Genomic DNA, 17,176 nt, shown 5'->3' on the forward strand with positions numbered 1-17,176 from the left:
AGAAGGCATCAAGGGGTATGGGGAGAGAGCGGGAATATGGTATTGAAATAGAGGATCAGCCATATCATATTGAATGGCGGAGCAAGCGCGAAAGGCCGAATGGCCTGCTCCTGCTCCTATTTTCGTTGTTTCTATGAAACCGTGAGGGAAGCAGAAGCAGAGGGGAATGGAAGGAGCAGGGGGGAAGGGGGGAGAGCAGAAGAAGGGGAGAAGTGGGGGGAAGCAGAAGAAGGGCAGAAGGGGAGAAGCAGGGGGAGGAGGAGGAGCAGAAGCAGTGCAAGAAGGGGAGAGCAGAAGCAACGGAGGGAACGGGGGAGCCCGGAGGAAGCAGAGCACGGGGGGGGGGGGGGGGGGGGGGGAAAGAGGAGAGAATGTGATCCAGGTCTAAGGCGGGGTAAGAGGGAGAACATGGTCCAGATGGATCACGTTCTCCTCCTCCCCCTCGTTAGATCTGGATCACACACTTGAGCATGAACGGCTGAGAGTTGATTTCTCGGAAAGCCCTGCACATGTGCGACAAGTGGCGTCATCGAATGCAGTGTCACTATTAACTTTGTAATGTAAAAGGTGACCCCCCCTCCCAAACCGCCCCCACTTTCTACCCAATAAACCTGAAAACAATCCATAGCCCGCACACAATGCCCCATCAGTCCCCGCAACTCTCTCCCACAGTGTTTAGTTTGACAGGAGTGATGAGTGACAGTGTGGGTACTTCCGGTTTTCAATCGCCGCACGACCTCATCTTTCTGCGCATGCGCCAGGCCACCCGATGACATCACTCTCAACGCATGCTAAAAAGCTACGGCTCCGCTGGTGACTTAATTTACAATGACGTCACTCTCACCCATTCTTGTTGAATGAAATGCGCCCTCACTAAACCAACCTTGCAGCTCCGCACCCGAGCCCATCGCTTCTATTTCCCCTTTTTTCTTCTTTTCTCTTTACCCTGACAAGGCCCCTCGCTCCTGTCGTTACGCTGCCTTTCATTTCTCCCCTCTCGAGTACTCTGCCCCCCCAAATCCCTACCCCAACCCTTCAGCACTCCTCCACCTTCCTACTCTCCTGCTGCTGTCCCAGGCTTAACTCCTCTTAGATAAGGCTACAGCTTCCCTCTGTGCCTCTCTTGGCATCCTCCGAAGAGCCCGTCGAGGCACTCGTCACTGCCTCCTTACAAGTAGCAACCCCAACTGCCCCTTCTACTCTCACCAACCTTCCCGCCCAATTCACCCAATAGGGGCTAATCTTGCCTATCTTTTTCCTGCCCCACTCACCCGACCCAGCATTGACCCTGTGGACTCTACCTGCGGATCAGCTATCACCACCCCTCTCCGCATCTCCCTCCAGAATATCCGTTCACTTGTGAATAAGACCGTTGCCATCCATGACCTTATTGTGGATGTTGCATCAGCCTCATGGCCTTCACAGAAACGTGGCTGATGGGCGAAGATACCCCCTTAATAAAACCTCCCCGCCTGGCTATATCTTCCACCGCTTGCCATTCCCAGATCGCCGCAGTGACTGTGTGGACCTTATCACCAAATCACACCTTGGTCTGTCCCCCTACACCTCTGGTACCTTCTCCTCCTTTGAGCATCTCACCTTGTTCCACCCCTCTCACCTCTCCCTTAAAATTCTCGTTCTCTACTGCCCACCCAAGTACCAAGCCAAGTTTATCACCAAAATATCTTCATTGTTTTCCTCCCACAGTCTCTGCAACGAACGACTTCTCATCCTCAATGATTTCAACCTCCATCTCAACTTATCATGCCCTCTCTCCTCTGATTGCCCTCCAGTCCTCCCTTAATCTCTGCCTTCAATTAAACTCCCCTACCCATATTCATGGCCACCCCCTCAGCCTTGCCATCTCACGTGGCCTCTCTGCTCCCATCGTGTCAATCACGGATAAAGCCATCTCTGATCACTTCCTTATATCCCTCTCCACCCACATCCCCCTTCCTATCCCAACCCCACTTCCTTCTGTGTTCGCCCCTGGAAAAAACTCTCCCAAGTCACTTACAACAGCACTTTCAAATTCCCAACAGTCTAGCCTATAGTTCTCCATTCACCATGACATTTGTGCAGCTACCAATCTCCACCTTTGATGCTCTTAGAATTATAGAATCATAGAGTAGTTACAGCAGTTAGGAAGGAGGCCATTCGTCCCATCGAGTCTGTGCCAGCTCCTTGCAAGAGCAATTCAGCTAGTCCCACTCTCCCGCCCTTTCCCCGTAGCCCTGCAAATCTTTTCCTTTCAAGGACTTAGCCAATTCCCTTTTGAAAGCCACGAATGAATCTACCGCCACCACCCCCTCGAGCAGTGCATTCCAGATCATAACCACTCGCTGTGTAAAAAAGTTTTTCCTCATGTCACCTTTGGTCTTTTGCCAATCACCTTAAATCTATGTCCTCTGGCTCTTAACCCTTCTGCCAATGGGAATAGTTTCTCTCTATCTACTCTGTCTAGACCCTTCATGATATTGAATACCTCGATCAAATCTCCTCTCAACCTTCTCTGCTTTAAGGCAAACAACCCCAGTGTTTCATAAAGGTTCATCATAACTTCCTTGATTTTGTACTCTGTGCCTCTATTTATAAAGCCCAGGATCCCGTATGCTTTGTTAACCGCTTTCTCAACCTGCCCTGCCACCTTCAATGATTTGTGCACATATACCCCCAGATCTCTCTGTTCCTGCACCCCTTTTAGAATTGAACCCTTTAATTTATATTGTCTCTCCTCATTCTTCCTATCAAAATGTATCACTTGGCACTTCTCAGCGTTAAATTTCATCTGCTACCTGTCCGCCCATTCCACCTGCCTGACTATGTCCTCTTGAAGTCCATCACAATCCTCCTCACTGTTCACTACACTTCCAAGTTTTGTGTCATCTGCAGATTTTGAAATTGTGCCCTGTACACCCATGTCCAAGTCATTAATATATATCAAGAAAAGCAGTGGTCCTCGTACTGTCCCTTGGGGAATATCACTGTATACCTCCCTCCAGTCTGAAAATCAACCATTCACCACTGCTTTCCGTTTCCTGTTACTTAGCCAATTTCGTATCCATACTGCCACTGCCCCTTTTATTCCATGGGCTTCAACTGTGATGACAAGCCTATTATGTGGCACTTTATCAAACGCCTTTTGGAAGTCTATATACACTACATCAACCGCATTGCCCTCCTCAACCCTTTCTGTTGCCTCATCAAAAAACTCAATCTTGTCCCCATTAAAATAATTACTCTCTCTCACCCTGGTTGTTCTCCATGATACAGCCCTCATCTCCGCTCCCTTAGTTCCAAAGGACGCAGACTTGAACGTTTATGGCGGACAACAGGTTTAGCCATTCATCGCCAGATCTGGCTGGACCACATAAAGCATTATCGGGTCCTGCTCTCCTCTGCCAAAACTGCTCACTATTCCAGGATCATCCTGGAATGCAAAGATAACCCCCGGCTTCTCTTCACTACAAACCGTCTTCTTAAACCCCTTTCCCCTGTCTCCTCCACCCTCACCTCCAACAACAAATGTGAGGAGCTCATGGACGACTTTATCACTAAGATTAAGACCATCCGTTCAGCTGCCTCTGCCGCTTCCCTTCTTTCCCCTCGCCCAAACATCCCCTACTGTTCCCCAGTGCCCTAGCCCTGCCTGAACTTGTATCTTTCTCTAGTTTCTCTCCTATCTCCCCTCATGCCCTCGCCGAGCTCACCTTGACCATGAGACCTACCTCCTGCTCCCTCCACCCTATTTCTAAGTTACAATTCAACAATCATAAATGCTACACATTTTAAACAAATGAAAGAAAACAAGAAAATACAACAAAAAGCAAAATACTGCAGATGTTGAAAATCTCCAGCTTTAGAAACGACTCATTGTGGCTTGAAAATGCGACCTACTTTGTTATTTCCCAATCTGAAAAAATAAACATGAAGAAATGTTTAAATGGTTCCGAAATCTCGCTGACCATTTCGTCCACTCCATATTGATAACTGCAATGTATGGCAACAGTTAACTCAAAGGAGTGCGTTCTCAGATTTCTTATTTTGCCTATCCAGGTGGTATGAAACTATTTCACGAGTGTAAAATATAAAAGTTTTTACAAGTGGATGTCTCAACACTTTCACAATATAAAACACAGCTGTGGCCCAATCGGCCCTATTCCCAATAGGAATATAAAACAGGGAACACGCAACTCAGGAATCCCTTCAAACCCTTTACCGCGGGCCCTTGCAATACTGAAATCGGGATTAACTTCTAACTTCCCAAAACGTGTTACCGCTCTCCACTAAGAAAAAAAAAGTTGTCCGTCCACAACACAATTTACCCCCAACAACATAAACCAAGTCCATAGACATCTAGCACTGAAGGGTGAGAAATGAGACACTCACTTGTGAAACGTGCAGTCCTCAACCTTCCGGAACTTAGCATTAGCTGGCATTGTCAATCATACAGATCACAGTTTAGTACAGCCAATCCCCAGTTGAATACTGTCGCGTACGCCCCGACCGCTCTATTTACAAAATCAATCAATCCATTGCCAGTGGAATTTTAAATATCAGTTGAAGCTGGAAAAGTCCAAAAAGATTATTTTTTTTCAATAGAAAGAGCTGGCTAGGAAAGAGCTTGTGTCTGAAAGATTACAGGTGGAAAGGTCTGCAAACAATTCAACCCCAACGGATTAGATTTTTAGAATGGTTCGGCTTTGTAAATTTGTGTGTAGTCCTGTGACGGATCCCATGTACTGTCGCGTTTCTGACTATATTTGAGATCCTTTTGGGCTCCCCTGAAGGTTAAATGCACTGCATGGTATGCCACAGAGCTCACGAAGGCTGCAGATTAGCTGATCTCATCTGAGGGAATGATGGAGAGAACCACGATCATGTACCCCTCCACCTCTGTGTTGTCAGAATGCTTGTGTGACATCTATGTTGGATAAGTGGCAATTTCCTCCTGTTAAAAATTGAAAAGACCAGATCCATAATATTCACCTCCACCACAAATTCTGTATGTTTGTTACTGATACCATTCTCCTCCCTGGCCACTGTTCTCCTCCCTGGCCACTGTCTCAGGTTGAACCAACTGTTCATAATCTTAGCGTCCTATTCGACTTCTGGGTGAGCTTCTGAATCCATATTTTCTCCATCACAAAGACCACCCACTTCAAACTTTGTAACATTGTCTGCCTAAGCCCATCCACTGCTGAAAACCTCATCCATGCCTTTATCACCTCCAGACTCGACTATTCCAATGCACTCTTGGGCGGCCTTCAATCCTTCACACACCATAAACTTCAGCTCGTCCAAAACTCTAGTGCCCATAGCCCTGCACATGTCCACCTCCCTCCTCTTTTAAGGCCGTCCTTAAAACTCACCTCTTTGAACAAGTTTTTGCTCACCCCTCCTAATATTACCTTTGATTCAGCGTTCATTTTTATCTGATTATACCTCTGTTCTATATCAAAAGCATTGTATAAATGCAAGTTCTTGTTGTTGTTGTTAACTGTGGTCCCGGGACTCAAATGCAAGATTTATCTCCTTAATTAAATCATATTAAGTCAAATATTTAATGTCAAACATTTAAAATAAGTGAATGCAGCAGCCATCTTTGGAAAGCAAGATCCCACAGACAGCAATGGGATGACTGATTAGGAGCAAAGGATGGCCAGGACATCAGGAGAACTCCCTGCTCTTCTCCAGATAGTGCCATGGGGCTTTAACAGATAGGGACTCATTTCAAAATCTTAATCAAAGAGCAGCAACTCTGTAAATGCACCACACCATTACTGCACTGAAGTATCAGCATAGGTTATTTGGTCAAGTCCTGGAGTTGCGTTCAAATCTGCAATCTTATATTTATTAAAAATGAGACAAGGATACAGAAAGTTCAGCCTCTGAAAGATGCTCATATTGATTACCTAGGAGTAATGTCAGCGGAAATCTTAATACTGATTGTATGCTGTACACTTTTTATATGTACACTGGTACAACGTTATACAACTCAACAATCTTCCAGCAGTTTTCAATCTGGTAGTATTTAAATAGATGGTTGCACAGCTTTGTGGCATTCCAGCCAAAGAAAAACAAAACTCTGAAGTCAAACACTCATGATAGCTATGCATTTTTAATAACCTTTTTCACTCTACTTCCTTCAGGCAACAACCTGCTGCAACAAAGTGTTTGGATTTAATAAGATATGCTGTAAAAATGCTTTCCAATAAATGCATGCCAGATATTTGCACACCACAACACAACACAGCAGCACATGATTTAAAGCACTTGCAGATAACTGCTGCTCAATGCCACTTTCTAGACAGGAATAAATCTTCTTGGAGATCTTTAACTAAGTGGTTTAGAAGAATGCAGGGTAAAGAATCTTCTCCTGAAACCATAACAATATATAGATTATTTTGATCTATCTATGGATCAGAAATCCTTGGAGTGCTTTTAAAAAGTTCATTGTGCATATCAAAAAAAAACATAAAATATTTAATGGAAGGCCATGTGTTTTCATTGACATGATAGCAAAAGTTATGTGATTGATGTACTTCATTTTAATGAGTATAGACGTACAAGTGTCTTTCCTTTGTGTGTAAAATTAAAGTCCTTTTATTAAAATATCACTGTAAACCAACGACAGTTTAGCAAAAAAGTTTTTCTTTAGCTTCACAGACAGTGAAAATATATCCCCAGAGTTATTTTTCCCTCCCATTTTTAATTTATTTTCCTCTCTTTTAGGTTGTATCAAGCAACATTCCCAAATGTATCCTTGCCTGCAGATCTCTACAAATATTGGGGTAGATCTTGACTTTGTGCGATAGTTTAAAATTTACTTCAATGGAAATAAAAATCTGGAGAGATATAAAACGGGCTGCCGACTCGCTATTACCCGTTTTACACTATCGCACAAAATCAAAATCCACCCCATTGTGCGTTAACTGTCTACTGGGTGGTATGTGAGAAAGCCCAGGTGACACAGAGAATCATAGAATCATAGAATGGTTACGGCACAGAAGGAGGCCATTCAGCCCAGAGAGCCTGCGCCGGCTCTCTGCAATAGCAATCTAGCGAGTCTCAGTCCCCCGTTCTTTCCCCGAAGCCCTGCAAATTTTTCTCCTTCAGGTACTTATTTAATTCCTTTTTGAAAGCCACAATTGACCCTGCTTCCACCACCCTTTCAGGCAGTGCATTCCAGATCCTAACCACTCACTGCGTAAAAAAGTTTTTCTTCATGAGGCCTTTGGTTCTTTTGCCAATCACCTTAACCTGTGTCCTCTGGGGTACGCGATCCTTTCGCCAGTGGGAACAGTTTTTCTTTATTTGCTTTGTTCAGACCCTTCATGACTTTGAACACCTCTATCAAATCTCCTCTCAACCTTCTCTGCTCTAAGAAGAACAATCCCAGCTTTTCCAGTCTATCCACATAACTGAGGTCCCTTATCCCTGGAACCATTCTAGTAAATCTTTTCTGCACCCTCTCTAAGGCCTTCACATCCTTCCTAAAGTGCGGTGCCCAGAATTGGACACAATACTCCAGTTGTGGCTGAACCAGTGTTTTATAAAGATTCAACATAACATCCTCGCTTTTGCACTCTACCCTCTATTAATAAAGCCCAGGATCCTGTATGCTTTTTTAACCATTTTCTCATCCTGTCCTGCCACCTTCAATGACCTGTGTACATTTACCCCCAGGTCTCTCTGTTCCTGCACCCCTTTTAGAGTTGTACCCTTTAGTTTAAACTGCCACTCCTTATTCTCCCCACCAAAATGTATCACCTCACACTTCTCAGCATTAAATTTCATCTGCCACGTGTCTGCCCATTCCACCAGCCTTTCTATGTCCTCTTGAAGTCTATCACTATCTTCCTCACTGTTTACTACACTTCCAAGTTTTGTGTCATCTACAAATTTTGAAATTGTGCCCTGAACACCCAAGTCCAAGTCATTAACATATATATCAAGAAAAGCAGTGGCCCCAGTACAGACCCCTGGGGAACACTACTATACACCTCCCTCCATTCTGAAAAACAGCCATTCACTACTACCCTCTGTTTCCTGTTACTTAGCCAATTTCGTATCCATGCTGCCACTGCCCCTTTTATTCTGTGGGCTTCAATTTTATTGACAAGCCTATTATGTGGCGCTTTGTCAAATGCCTTTTGGAAGTCCATATAGACAACATCAACCGCATTGCCCTCATCAACCCTCTCTGTTACCTCATCAAAAAACTCAATCAAGTTAGTCAAACACGATTTGCCTTTAACAAATCTGTGCTGGCTTTCCTTTATTAATTCACACTTGTCCAAGTGATTATTAATTTTGTCCTGGATTATTGTTTCTAAAAGTTTCCCCACCACCGATGTTAAACTGACTGGCCTGTAGTTGTTCTCTGATGAAGGGTTAAACCTGAAATGTTAATTATTCTCTCCACAGATACTGACTGACCTGCTGAGTGCTTCCAGCATTTCCCATTTTTATTTCAAATTTGCATTTGCAGTTCGTTGTCTGATTTCCCCTACCTGTGGAGAAACACTGGTCTTTATTTAGAGACTCCTGTTGATCAGTCTGACGAAATTCAAAAACTTGTCAGTGGGACATTTTAGATGTGAACCTCTCCTGTCACTTAATGTTCCACTTTATATTCCCTCCCACTGCCTTAGTTAGTCACACATTCTTTGTTTCTCTAATATCTTTATTTTTTTTCCATGTGTGATGTAAGGATCATTTCAATCATCGATCCATCTCCTGTTTTATCTGTTAAGCAGCAGACCATTCCACTGACTCGCCTTCTCTTTGTTCACCCTACTGCTCCCCTTTGTTCTTATTCTATTAAAATGATACTTCATCTTTCATTCCTTTCAGCTCTGATGAAGAGCTGTATGCTTGAAACATTAACTTTCCTGTTCTTTCCACAGATGCAAACTGACCTCCTGTGTGTTTACTAGAATGGTTCCAGGGATGAGGGACTTCAGTTACGTGGATAGACTGGACAAACTGGGGTTATTATCCTTAGAGCAGAGCAGGTTGAGAGGAGATTTGATAGAAGTGTTCAAAACCATGAAGGGTTCAGATAAAGTAAATAAAGAGAAACTGTTCCTATTGGCGGAAGGGTCGAGAACCAAAGGATACAGATTTAAAGTGATTGGCAAAAGAGCCAAAGGCGGCATGAGGAAAAACTTTTTTACGCAGCAAGTAGTTATGATCTGGAATGCGCTGCCTGAAAGGGTGGTGGAAGCAGATTCAATCATGGCTTTCTAAAATGAATTGGATAAATACTTCAACGAAAAAATTTGCAGCGCTACGGGGAAAGAGTAGGGGAATGGGACTAACTCGATTGCTCTTACAAAGAGCCGGCACGGGCTTGATGGGCCAAATGGCTTCTTTCAGTGCTGTACCCATTCCATGATTCTATGATTTGCAGTATTTTCAGTTACTTCATTTGCATGTGTTTTTTTCACTGCTATTTTTTAAAATGGGAACATCTAATCATATATATGATGGGCTGGCTTCTAGGCATAGGTTTTGGAGCCTTGGGACTGTCCACGTTGATTGCAATCATTTATTTCAGTGCCACACATTCTTGAGTTGCACTCTGAATTGAAAGCTGTTCCACTGAATGGCTTTCAATTTAGTTTATCATGATTTCTATAGTACCGATATGCAGCGTCCTCAGATTTAGTTCCTTTTCTCATTTAGACCATTAACAAAAAGAAATGTATATAACAGTAATTGACTTTAAGTAATTAGAGGATATTTATGTCATGATTCAAACTGACAAATGTTTCCGTCTTCCATTAAACGTAATTTGTATAAATTCGTCACAGTCAGGTACATTGATGAATAATAATGGAAAGTGACATCAATACTGCTTGAGAATCCTAAGCTGTAGTGGAGTTCATCACCTTTGGTTTTAAACCATATTTCAAATTATACAAAGGTGTATTTTTTAACTGTTTAACGGTACCTACCACTAATTTTGTCGGTGAAGCCTAAAATTACTTAACAGTATACTGCTCATAATCATCTGTGCATCTCTGTTCTTGCCACAATTTAACAGATCACGGATTTAATTAAAAAATTAGTTTAAGAATTAGACATTTGATGATAATGCAAATTGCCATTGATTTTGGTATTTCTCAGCCATTTCTAAAGCAGTTAAAAAAATCAGTAACAATTTAAAAACGTGTAAATAATATTGCATCACTGTTAAGTATAGGAGCAGTTATTGTTGTAGTGTGACAGTATTAACAATGATGTGCATGGCAATGGCAAGAGCACATAAGTAGGAGACCATAGCGATACAGTTAGGCGATGAGAAGGGACAGAATATTAAGTCTAAAGTAGATCGGGAGTTGTAAAAAGGAAAAAAGAGTGATGAGGGCAAAGTTTACATGGATTGATTGTGACAGAGAAATTAAAATAAGCAGAAATAAAGAGGACAGAAATTAAATAAGAATTACATATAAATTATACTAAGAAAACAGGCCATTTTGTCCAACCAGTCCACGTTGGTGTTTATCCTCCATATGAACAGTAGTAATCCCATGTGCCTGCTCTGTTCTGGTATCCCTTTATTCCCCTTTCCTTCGACCACATCTAAACTATTCTGTATATTTATCTCATCTATTTCTACCTTCTCTACTTGCTCTTTCTGATTGTTTTTATTTTCCTGCTCCCCTTCCTTCTAAGTTTAAATAACTCTTCACCTCCCTATTTATCTGTTTTGCCAGTTCATTAGCTCCCTTCCTATTCAGATGTAGCCCATCTTGCAGAATAGCTCCCAGCTTCCCCAGAACTGGTACAGATGCCCCATAAAACAAAATGTCTCTCACCCTAGCACATGGGAGGCAGCAAAGCATCTGAGACTCTCACTCTGGACTGCAAACGTTAGTGTCCACCACTGTCAGCATCATAGAATCATACAGCATAGAAGGAGGTTCTCTGAAAGATCTACCATTTAGTCCCACTCCCCTGCTTCTTTCCTTTCGCCCGGCAAATCTTTCCATTTTAAGTAGAGTCTAATTTCCTTTTGAAAGTTACTATTGAATCTGCTTCCAACACCCTTTCAACCAATACATTTCAGATCATAACAATGCCGTGAGTAAAAACATTTCTCCTCATCTCTTCTGGCTTTTTTGCCAAATATCTTAAATCTATGCCCTTTGGTTACTGGCCCTCCTGCCAGCGGAAAGAGTTTCTCCCTATCTACTCTATCAAAACCCCTTGTAATTTTGAACACCTCTATTAAATCTCCTCTTAACTTTCTCTGCTTTAAGGAGAACAATCACAGATTCTCGGATCTCTCCAGCTACTGAAACCCTTCGTTCCCGGTACCATTTTAGTAAATCTCCTCCGTATCCTTTCCAAGGCCTTGACGTCCTTCCTAAAGTGTTGTGCCCAGAATTGGACGCATTACTCCAATTGGACGCATCCTCAGGTGAATTTCCACAACATTCACCTGAGGAAGGAGGAAGCCTCCGAAAGCTTGTGAATTTCAAATAAAATTGTTGGACTATAACTTGGTGTTGTAAAATTGTTTACAATTGTCAACCCCAGTCCATCACCGGCATCTCCACATCATGGCTACCATATATTTATAAAGCCAAGGATCCCATATGCTTTTTTAACAGCATCATCAACTTGTCCTGCCACCTTCAAAGATTTGTGTATGTGAACTCCCAGGTTTCTCTGTTCCTGCACCTTCTTTAAAATTGTACCATTTAGTTTATATTGCCCCTCATCATTTTTCCTTCTGAAATGTATCACTTTATACTTCTCTGCATAAAATTTCATCTGCCATGTGTCTGCCCATTTCACCAGTCTGTCAATGTCCTCCTGAAATCTGCTACTATCCTCCTCACTGTTTACTACATTTCCAAGCTTTATGTTATCTACAAACTTTGAAATTATGCCCTCATACCGAAGTGCAGATCATTAAAATATCAAAAAGAGCAGTGGTCCTAATACCGACCCGTGGGGAACACTACTGTATACTTCCCTCCAGTCCGATAAACAACCGTTCACTACAACTCTCTGCTTTCTATCTCACAGCCAATTTTGTATCCACGCTGCCACTGCCCCTTTAATCCCATGGGCTTCAATTTTGCTAACATGTCTATTATGTGGCACTTTATCAAACGCCATTTGAAAGTTCATATACACATAACCAACTGCACTATCGCATCAACCCTAGACTCTATCGAGTCTCTTACTACTGCATTCCTATCTAATCTTCTCCTCTCCGAGCAATCTCATGTTTTTTGGTGCCAATGCAATCCATTTGATGATCCTGCCCAGAGTCCTCATCTTGCCCACAAGAAGCCAATGCTTTAAACTTGTTATGGAGGGAAATTGTTCCAGGGATTCTTGATCTAGCCCGTCCCTCCTCACTTTCCCTGACCTGTCCTTCTTCCAATCGCCAGTCCTTCCTCTGCCACGGCCAGCTCTCTATCTCTCAGTGGGGTGACAACCCTCTGAAACCCTTGCTCCAGAAACTTTGCTCCCTCGTTGGTGTATTGTCTCCAACTCCACTCCAAGTCTGAGCTTAAGCAATCTCAGTTGAAGACTCTTCCCCCAGATATGTTTGACTGAGTTAACATCTGCTACTTGAAACTCCCACATTCTGCAGAAGCTGCACATCACTGTCCTCCCTGTGCTGCCATTCTTTCTATAAATGTTAATTAAGTTTACATTCTTATCTACTTAAATTTCAACTAAACTACTCAGCTTCTCTTTCCCCGATTGCTCTGAATTCCCACTCTAGTCAAATTCCTGTTATGCAAGCATTATTTTTCACCTGGTTCCCAACCTCACTCCATTACCAACTCGTTCTGCGATGAACTCTCAGCTTGAAACATAGAAACATAGAAACATAGAAAATAGGAGCAAGAACAGGCCATTCGGCCCTTCGAGCCTGCTCCGCCATTCAAAATGATCATGGCTGATCGTCTAACTCAGTACCCTGTTCCCGCTTTTTCCTCATATCCCTTGATCCCTTTAGCATTAAGAAATATATCTAACTCCTTCTTGAATAAATCTAATGACTTGGCCTCCACTGCCTTCTATAGTAGAGAATTCCATAGGTTCACCACCCTCTGAGTGAAAAAATTTCTCCTCATCTTGGTTCTAAGTGGCGTACCCTGTATCCTGAGACTGTGACCCCTGGTTCTGGATTCCCCAGCCATCGGGAACATCCTCCCTGCATCTAGTCTGTCTCGTCCTGTTAGAATTTTATATGTTTCGATGAGATCACCTCTCATTCTTCTAAACTCTAGTGGATATCGGCCTAGTCAACCCAATCTCTCCTCATACGTCAGTCCTGCCATCCCAGGAATCAGTCTGGTAAACCTTTGTTGCGCTCCCTCCATGGCAAGGACATCCTTCCTCAGATAAGGAGACCAAAACTGCACACAATACTCCAGATGTGGTCTCACCAAGGCCCTGTATAACTGCAGTAAACAATGAACCGATGAAAAAAGAAAAATAGAAAAGAGAAATGGAACCCACTGAACTAAGTTTCATTCTGGATATATGGGGCTGAGTTTCATCTACTGGTGTGAATCAGTTCTAAATGGCTACCAATTTATGATAATCCCACCTGAATGGTAAAATGCTATTAACACTCTGAGGAAGGAGGAAGCCTCCGAAAGCTTGTGAATTTAAAATAACATTGCTGGACTATAACTTGGTGTTGTAAAATTGTTTACAATTAACACTCTGGGTCAGGACAAAATTGTATGTTAGTGAAGTTTAAAGGAATGGGGACAATTAAAGAGAATTGTCACAGCAGGGTGGCAAACTCCTGAAAGCCTGAAGAAAAGTTCCAAAGGCACCTTAACTCATGATCAGTCTTTGCCAATTCTTTAAGACATAGGGAATTAACAAGTGACAGACAAAAATGAAAGGAAAAGGTATGTGTCTCCAGGCAAGTAATAGTGTAGCCCAGCACACAATCCCTACTTAAAGGCTGCTGAAGTGGAGGTGATGCTCCATAAGATGGTTGTGAAGATTTTGCACAACCCCATGGCACAGTCTCCATTCATGTGCATTACACATGCTTGGAAATAGGTGGAAAAAGGCTTGTGGCTGCAGCTAAGCAGTACTGCCACTGATTGTGCACTCTGGTGCATGGAAGCAGCAGGTGTCCTGACAGCAGATACAATAGCTCTGCATCTGACTTTTTGATAGTCTAGCCCTGGATTTATATTTATAGGGGTAGTAATGAGAAGTGATGTACCCAACACAAAGGCTAGGAAGCAACTTGAAAGGCACTGTTGCATCACTTCTGCTAGACTTCCTTGTAATTTGAAAGCTCCATCCATTTGCTCGCAGCAAATGTGCATCATATGCAGAACTTAAGAACATAATAACATTAGAAATAGGAGCAGGAGTAGGCCATACGGCCTCTCGAGCCTGCTCCGCGATTCAATCAGATCATGGCTGATCTTCGACCTCAACTCCACTTTCCTGCCCAATCCCCATATCCTTGGATTCCCCTAAAGTCCAAAAATCTATCTAGCTCAGCCTTGAATATATTCATGATGTGGAGATGCCGGTGATGGACTGGGATGTACACATGTAAGGAATCTTACAACACCAGGTTATAGTCCAACTGTTGGACTATAACATGGTGTTGTAAGATTCCTTACTTGAATATATTCAACGACTCAGCATCCACAGCCCTCTGGGGTAGAGAATTCCAAAGATTCACAACCCTCTGAGTGAAGAAATCGCTCCTCATCTCAGTCTTAAATGGCTGACCCCTTATCCTGCGACTATGCCCCTAGTTCTAGACTCTCTAGCCATGGGAAATAGCCTCTCAGCATCTACCCTGTCAAGGCCTCTCAGAATCTGATATGTTTCAATGAGATCAGCTCTCATTCTTCTAAACTCCAGAGAGGATAGGCCCAAGGTGGTGGTCTTGCATTACAAGTCTCTCATAAACTGACACATATGGCACAGTAAAGGCAGGAAACTCGGCCCTATCGTGTGAAATGATTGGTGAAATGGCCTGTGAATTTTATGAAATGCTGTCCATTGTTAAGTAGAGTCTTTTGTATTTTCCAATTCTATGCTGACAGTTATTAAATACATGTTTAAAAAAATGAACAAAATAGAAACACGAATTTGAATTCCCCGTTATCACTTTGCAGAAAGGAAAAGTAACAGTTGACTGGTTTCACAACCTTATTAAAATCCACATGATTGCTACCATTCCTATTGATTCAAACATTAACAGGACAGAAAATCAATACAATTTGCTTAGCAAATGTTTTGCATTACAAGGTCAATAATTCAGCAAACAAGTTAAGCAACTGTTTACCTTTACTTATTTAGTTGCAGGATTGATTCTGTCCAAATGACCTCAAATCTCAGTAAAGTTACAGTATACAATGCATTCTGTTTTTAATAATAAGGTTATAAACTGCTTATAAGATGGAAGAAACTGCCTTGCTTTAATTTGGCATTATTATTGCTAGACTTGACAATAAAATAATTTTACCACCAAGCTGACAAATAACAATATCTTACGGAATTTTTAAATTTAAAATGTAATTAATTGGGAGCAGAATAATGTTCATACTACTCCACCAGGGCTGTCATTTATATTGTGATCTTGCTGACCAGATTGCAGCTGTGCGTTCCTGCCCACCTGCTGTCTGCTCCATTTGTCAGGCAGCACCTGGAACAGATTAACATTGTGGATTGATTATTGCAGCTGTCATTTCAGCAGAACCTGCAGATACTATATAGGGATGCAGGACAGGCTGGATTAGGGGATCAAATAACCCTAAATTTTCCAAGTCCATGCCAGCGTCGAGGTACTTTGACCACCACCAGCGTGTATCATGGGTAGTGCACTATTTTCCAGTTTGCGCGAGCGGCAAACAAGGTACTCGCCACTGACGCGAGCTTGGAAATTTACTGCATAAAATCACTTATAGATCTAGAACGATATCATCATAAGGTATTCTGTGCATTACATGTAGGCTATGATTGGCATAAATCATTTATAACAATTACCTAATCCTTGACAAACAACACAAGGGCAGACTCATTTGTGTAAAGATGCTTTTAATTCATACAATTCCACAGCACATCTTCTACCTGTGGGTTCCTCTATTTCTGTATCACCACAACACTTGCAGGTTGCTAGGACAAAATTAATATCAACGGTGATCTCTTCAACTTCAACAGCATCAAGGAGTACCATTAAGAAATGTAGAAACATAAAAAATAGGAGCAGCAGTAGGCCATTCGGCCCTTCGAGTCTGCTGCGCTATTCAATATGATCATGGCTGATCCTCGATCTCAATTAAGCTAGGTATAGCTTTTGCAGAAGAAAATATGGTTGCAGCTTCCATTTTATTTTCACAAAAATAATTTATATGCAGTCTCAAAATTCAAGCTTTCTTCAAACAGCCTTCTCAGAAGTCCCAATGATTCAGCAGTACCTATACTTCACAAATTAAAACCAAAAATCAAAATGATTTCAGTACTCCCCAAAGCTATAGTCCCCAAAATTCCACACTTATTTATGGCATTTCTGGGGTTTAATATCAAAGCAACTCATCTGACTGGTCAGCAAATTTGGGCAGAACTGTTCCTGCTGGTTTACGACCCAAAAACAAAACACATGAATTTCCATATGCAAATTGGCCCTTTTCACAATTCGTCCGCAAGTCACTGTGCACCTAATTAACATATATTAAAATGAGAGCAAGTGGCACTGTAATATTTACATTTGCAATGCACTAGGAGTAAGTTGGAATGAAACGTAGAAGGTTCAGCTGTTGTCAGGATCAGCTGAGACTGGCAGAAGTGAGGACTTTTTGAGACTGAATACTGCTGAAAGTATGGGCAGCAATTACTGCAGCTGGGAATTACTTTTTGGAGAATTTTATTTTTTGCTATGAGCTGACACAAATTTGGACTTGCTTTTGGACGTTCCCCCTTCTCCCATGAGAGCAGAAGCAGGTATGGCATTCCGTATGGGCATACCTTTGTATGTCATTATCATGGAAGAGGAGGAGCAGGAGGAGAAGTTAGAGGCAACATTTAAGGAGGACGCGCCACATAACATTTACCCCCCTCCCCAAAAAATATACAGGCAACACAGGTCCTATGAAGACCTCAGTGAGGAAATCTGTATTAGAAAAACATGCTTCACTAAAGAGGC

The 17,176-nt window shown here is 42.3% G+C and overlaps 1 protein-coding gene across 1 annotated transcript in view; it reads right to left on the minus strand.

Annotated features, from left to right (window-relative positions):
- Positions 1 to 4,450, minus strand: part of kynu (kynureninase) — a 176,738-nt gene extending 172,288 nt beyond the window's left edge. The window contains exon 1 of the mRNA XM_067987195.1: positions 4,390 to 4,450. The gene's annotated coding sequence lies outside the window, so the exon portion shown is untranslated. The remainder of the gene's footprint in view (positions 1 to 4,389) is intronic.
- Between the last annotated feature and the right edge of the window lie 12,726 nt (positions 4,451 to 17,176).

This window comes from Heptranchias perlo, chromosome 7 (assembly GCF_035084215.1).
Source record: "Heptranchias perlo isolate sHepPer1 chromosome 7, sHepPer1.hap1, whole genome shotgun sequence".
NCBI lineage: Eukaryota > Metazoa > Chordata > Chondrichthyes > Hexanchiformes > Hexanchidae > Heptranchias > Heptranchias perlo.